Below are 6,738 nucleotides of genomic sequence, written 5' to 3'. Positions count from 1 at the left end.
GGAAAATGTACTGATATATCCCTCTACTTTACTTAATAGTTTAAAAGTGTCCCGTTATATTCTTAGCCCACTTAAAGACCTACCATTATCAAATCTTACTAAATTAAGAAATTTTATCTTCTATAGAAAACTATTACACCTTATTTATTATAAACCAAAATAATTTCAAAATATTATTAGTTATAGTTACCTTTTTATATTTTATAACATAATAGGTATTTATTATATACCCTATTGTTGAAGCGTGAAATACGTCAGTTATATTCTTTCTCTCTCTTTCGTCTCCCTATCAACAAGATTCGCAATCCTCTCTCCTCTCCCTCAAATCTCTCTCCCTTTTCCATCAAGACAGTCATCGTAACAGTCTTTTTTTGTGGCGATAGTGGACTTTATAAAGCAAAGAGAATAGATATGTGTTTAGTAAAGCACCTATTTACTATAGCAGCTAACTTCGATTTAAGGGAATGGTTCCCACCTAGTCGAGGATTCAAAATTTGTTCAAACTTCTTTCAGGTCTAGAAGATCTGGTCTCACACATTCCGGAAGTTTCTGCTTATTTTCTAGGTTTATTTCTGTCCAATGGACGCCTGCCGGTAATGAGTTCATATAGAAACACCCCAAGAGTCACCGGAGAAGATTTGAGGGCCGGGTTTTTGTTCGGCTCCATTTTTAATTTTAATACAATGTATACAGTATTTTGCTTGGCCGGAAAATGCCATCTCCAATGAACTTTCCTATCTTCTTTGCTATTGAGTCACATACAATGATACAAATACATTGTATTATATACAAATATACTCAAATACATTATATTTTTGTATAAATAAACTATTTTTTCGCATGTATTTATCTATTCCGAAGGTCTATATTTTTTAATACAGCTGAATGTCATTGTTTTTGTATTTTTTTATTGTTTGGATACAATCGAATTTAATACGGTGAATTGAATACAATGTATAATAGTGAATAATGAGTATATGTGAATTAAATACAATATATATATATATATATATATATATATATAAATACAGTGAGGTATATATTCGAATCGAATAGAACGGTATACACACTATTTCTTGATTTCTGTTGTTTGAATACAACTTAATTCAATATAGTGAAAGTGAATACAATTCAATATTGCGCTTTCCGTTGTTAAACACCTGTAATCACTATTTTTTAGGCAGATTACCTCACTGTATTTATAAATACATTCGTGCGAATACATGGAATACAGGATTAAACAACTGTAATCCATATTTTTAGGCGGATTACTTCACTGTATTTATAAATACAATCGCGTGAATACATAGAATACATAATTAAACAGTTGTAATCCCTATTTTTTAGGCGGATTACCTCGCTGTATTTATAAATACAGTCACGCGAATACATGGAATACAACACATTAGCAATGAAAATTTGTAGAATTGATTTTGTTGAGTTAAATTATGAGTAATATACGCTAATTGATCATCTTTTCGTTATTAAATATTTGGACTCACTACTTATTAGGCGAATTTCGCGACTATATTCACGAATATAGTAGCGCGAATACAGCGAATATTATCGCACATCTGGACTCCCCTATTTTTTAGGCGAATTTCAGCGTGAATACAACGAATACAGTCGTGTAACAACTAAATAGTAGCTATAGGAAATAATTATGTTTATGGTAGCTATATGAAGTTATAGCTACTAAACATTAGTAGTTTCTGAAAATTCTTCATTAAATTACCCCTTTTTGGACGGTTGATGGTAGACTAGAATCACGTATTTTAGTCATAGTTTGCACTCCAATTACTGCATTTTACTTGTGTGTTGAGCTTGGATGTTAGTTATTGCACTTATTATGGCCTTACAGGAAGTGATTTTGAGTTAAAAAGATATTCGGGAGCTAATTTGAACAAGTTGGAGTTTTGAAGTCTGAGTAAAAGCCCGAGAAATTAAACAGGAATCACGTTCGGTGGTCGAGGACCAATTCTGGATGTCAAAAAGTGAGAAAACAAAAATTACTCTAAGAAAATTGTACTACCGCGATGCGCCATGCGTAGCGTGGCGCGTGGCGCTAGTGCAAAATTCCCGCAAAGTGTAAAAATCAACTCTCTAAAGTTCTCCACATGCGCACCGTATGGGGCGCCGCGCATGTGCAATTTTTACAGAGTATTTCTCCTACTTCGACTTGAAAAGGATAGTTTCATCTGGGCTCATTCCTACATGGTATAAATACACCAAAAATACGATTTTGAGCGAACTTTTGACCTTGAAAGCTTTGGGAGATCATTGGAGGCTACAAGACACAGGATTTCATCACATCTACATCAATTCAATATGGGAGTTTGGATTGTAATATTAGATTGATGCTTTCTTATTCTTTAACTCTTTTGTGACAACTCACTCCATAATTATGGAGTAGTTTACATTAGGGTTTGGCGTGATGTGGTGACTTGGTTATTGTTTATGGGTTTGATTATTGCTTAATTGCTTGAATTTATTGGAAGAGCTTTAACTCTAGTTGTGATTTTATTCATTATCTATTTTGATCGAAAGAGGAGCATAATATTGAATACTGTCGCAACGCATGCCCTAATTTATTTTGGTACTTCTTTAAAGTAATCGGACGAGCTTTGTGATCTACCTCTTAAATTAGGATTGAGAAATATTTGAGAAAAGTTTCTCTTAGACCATTCTTACCAATAGATTCTTGCAAGTTTCACCGTACTTCACACTAGCTTATTTGAAATATTTAGATTTAATCAAGAGAGGAGTCTGAATCGGAAGCATAAGCTAATCAAATATTGAATTCATGAGAATCGATAGAACCTCAATAGTGAAATATAACAGTATCATATACATGATAACAACCTTGCACCTATCATGTCAAAACCCTTATTTATCACATTGATAAGAAACCGACTTTGCTAATATCTTATTTGTCGTAGTCAATTGTCAATTGCTTTACGTCAGTAATTAATCATAGTTCGTAATCATTTAACTCAAGTGTTGATCCTCTTGAATAGTAATTTAGCAAGAAATTACTCGAACATTATTTAAATCCAATCCATGTAGAGACGATATTTTACTATACTATCTTTAATTAGCGAGCATCAATTTTATGTTGTATTTTGCGCTCGTCAAATTTTGGCGTCGCTGTCGGGGATTGGCAATTAATAGTTTTCAAAATAGTTATTAGTGCTAATTCAGGAATTTATTTTTATTTTATTCTTCACGGGTTTCTCTTCTTTGTGCAGGCAAGGTTAAGTTCATGGTGTATGACTCGATCTTCTTCAAAAGAAGTAATACCCTACAAACCGGAGATAGAAAAATACCTGCGACAACTTAGGAAAGAGAAAGAGCTCACCGGAAAGTTCTTGGGGCAACCTTCAACCCAAGAACACATGGCTAATAATGGTGACGATGAGGTAGATTTAGCTGTAAGAGGGGTGGCACAACATGGAGAAGAAGCTATAAGGATAGCAGATGAGGCAGCTCGTAGAGTTGCTGAGGAGACCGTAAAATATGATAGGGGTCGAAGATTCAATCTAAATCGACCCTTGATTGAAGATCATTTTGAGAATGCGGTACCCAGGCCTGGTAGGGCATTGGGTGATTATGCCAGACCAGTTTACAATCAGGGACTGTCCAGTGTCAGACCTCCGCTAGTAGCAACAAATAATTTCGAGTTGAAGCAGGGCTTGATTCAAACTATTCAAAACAGTTGTGTCTTTAGAGGGAAGGTGAATGAAGATCCTAACATTCACTTGATGGATTTTGAGGAAATCATGAACACATTCCAGTACAACAGAGTGTCGAAAGATGCAGTCTACCTAAGGGCATTCCCCTTTTTCACTGGAGGATGACACGAAGCACTGACTTCGTAGCTTACTAATAGGGTCAATCAGGACATGGGAAGATATGACAAAAATATTTCTTGACAAATACTTCTCAGCTACAAAAACAGTGAAATTCATAAGGGAAATTCACAAATTCTACCAGACAGACATTGAAGCGGTTTTCGAAGCCTGGGAAAGATTCAAGGAGATAGTGAGGAAGTGTCAGCATAATGGGATTGAATTGTGGATGAAACTCCAGGACTTTTGGGATGGACTGACACCTCCCTCACGGTGAACTCTAAACACTGCAGTCGGAGATCTTTTAATGAAGAAGACTCCCAAGGAAATCATCACCAGTTTGTGATTTTTGTGGAATGGGTCATCCAACGCATGAGTGTCGGCCCCTGGCTGCAGATGAAGTGGTATATGTTGTGGGAAGCCTTGATAGAGGCAACTACCAGAGTGGTAATAATTTAAATTTTATGGGACAAAGGCACCTAAGCTTTTCTTGGAATTCACTAAGTGGTAGCCTGAACTCATGGCAGCAAAATAACTTTAGACCCCAGGGACAAGGAGCTCCGGGCTTTCAAAATCAGCAAAGGTAGCAATATTAGCCTCCATGGTCTAATCAATATAGTATGGAATATCTAATGAAGGCTTTCATTATCAAGAAAAATGAGAGGTTTGAAACTCATGGCTCAGTTATACGAGAACATGGCGCATCTATAAAAGAACTGGGCACGGCTGTTCGAAACTTGGAAAAACAGGTTGGACAACTAGCTAATCTATTGTCTGGGAGGGTTCTATGAACTCTTCTTGCTGATACTGAAAGAAATCCAAAAGAGACAATAAATGCAATGTCTTTGAGGAGTGGGCACGTATTGGAGGATCCCAAGGCAAAACAGAAGCATGAGTTGATTGAAGGACGGGTAGAGATTGTGGAGGAGCAGAAAAAGTATAACAATCAATAAGGTGCAGTGGTGGTAGATGATGGTCTGGAGAAAAAGGGGAAGGCTAGAGCTCATAACAAGAAGAAAGGTGGAATTCCATCGGATGAGGAGATTGAGGAGAGCAAATATATTCCTTCTCTACCTTTCCCACAAAAGTAGAGAAAAGTGAAGCTTGACAAATAATTCGGTCGCTTTTTAGAAGTGCTCAAGCAGGTACATGTGAATATACTTTTCGTAGAGGTGCTTTCGCAGATGCCAGCTTATGTTAAATTCATGAAGGAGATATTGTCCAAAAATGAAAAGTGGAAGAGACATCGGTTGTCAAGCTGACAAAGCATTGTAGCGCCATTTTGCAAAATAAGCTCCCTAGAAAATGTGAAGATCTAGGGAGTTTTACTATATTGTGCTCTTTAGGAAGTACTAAATTTAAAAAATATTTGTGTGATTCATGTGCTTCTATTAATCTCATACCTTTGTCTATTTTCAGAAAATTAGAGGGAGATATTGGAGAAATCATGTCAATACATGTGTCTTTGCAATTGGCGGATCAGACAACAATCATACCAGAAGGAATCGTGAAAGATGTGTTGGTTCGGGTAGACAAATTTGTGTTCCATGTGGACTTCATTGTGGTGAACATGGAGGAAAATAGGGAGGTCACTATTATTTTAGGAAGACCATTCTTGGCTACGTACAGAGCAATTCTAGATATTCAGGAAAGGCAGCTCATGCTTAGAATGAAGGTTGATCTTCAAGATGGAAGGAGAAAATGGGCCCTTGAAGGAGCAACTTGGAGAGAGTCAAGCAGATAAATGCGGGGTTTTCCCAAAGAAGGCCGAAAATAAGCTTTCAGCATGGATGTGTGCACTGGATCGGGCGTGCAAAGGATATCCCGACTTCGATTCAGCGTGCAAAGGATATTCCGACTTCGATTCAGACCCCGACTAGATGAACCAGGGAAGTTTCCTTTACCTCTTACTTTTTATTTGTGTGTCATAGGGACAAACCACAATTTAAAGTATGGGGTGGGGAATGCATATATGTATATGTGTGTTTGTAATTGCTTCTTTTTCTTGAAATTTTTTTGACTATTTCCGACTATGGATTTCCTCGGCTGTCTTCTTGAGGGATTAAAGTCGAAGAAAAAAATGTTAGACGTTTATTCGTGTTTTGTTTTCTTAGGTAGTGTAATAATTTCCCCTTTGGTTTTCTTTGTGTCGCGGTTCTTTTTAAGGGTTTTGCTTGAACCGCGTGCAGTTAGTTTTTTTTAGTAGGAATAGTGAAGTCTTATGCTATGTATTAAATGGAGATGACTTTCCTTGACTTTGTTGCGCCTCGAGAGCAGTGAGTGCCTTATTTGTGATACCCAAACTTAGTTCTTGACTCTTAAATAAGTACCTTAAATTGTGTGATTGTAACGTTGCTTAATTGCTTTGACTAGAGAGTTGTGATAAATTCGATCTTCAGTGAGTTATGTGTCATAATGTGAGTGAGGTTTTTGTTGATATTATGTGCATGCTAGTGATGTCTAGAACTTTCCCCATGTATTTGCAAAGTGAAATAAAAGTCTCGTTTAGTCTAGGAAGTGACATAAGTATTTTTTTGTTGAGCCACATATATGCTTTTACCCACCTAATGAATGTGTATCTTAGTTAGCCCCTTTGAGCCTGTAATCATATTTCTTTGGCAACCACACTACAAGTTTGATCCACTTTGTTTGGATTGACCATTTGTTTGAACCTTCTACTTCTCTTGCGCACTTGAAATTGTTATGAGCTTGTGAAAGCTAAAGTCGAGGTATGGTTGGGTTATTGAGTGGAACTATTGAAAAATGAGAAATGTGCATTGTTTGAAAAATTGTGAGAGCCACTTGTAGGGAATTGAAAAACAAAATGAGTTTGCTTAAAGAGAAAAAAAAACAAAAATCAGAACTTAGAGAAAAAATGGATTCCATGCTA

The sequence above is a fragment of the Nicotiana tomentosiformis genome, chromosome 8, assembly GCF_000390325.3.
Source record: "Nicotiana tomentosiformis chromosome 8, ASM39032v3, whole genome shotgun sequence".
In the NCBI taxonomy this organism is placed as follows: Eukaryota; Viridiplantae; Streptophyta; class Magnoliopsida; order Solanales; family Solanaceae; genus Nicotiana; species Nicotiana tomentosiformis.
The sequence above is the reverse complement of the archived record's forward strand: the minus strand, read 5'-3'. Positions refer to the sequence as shown.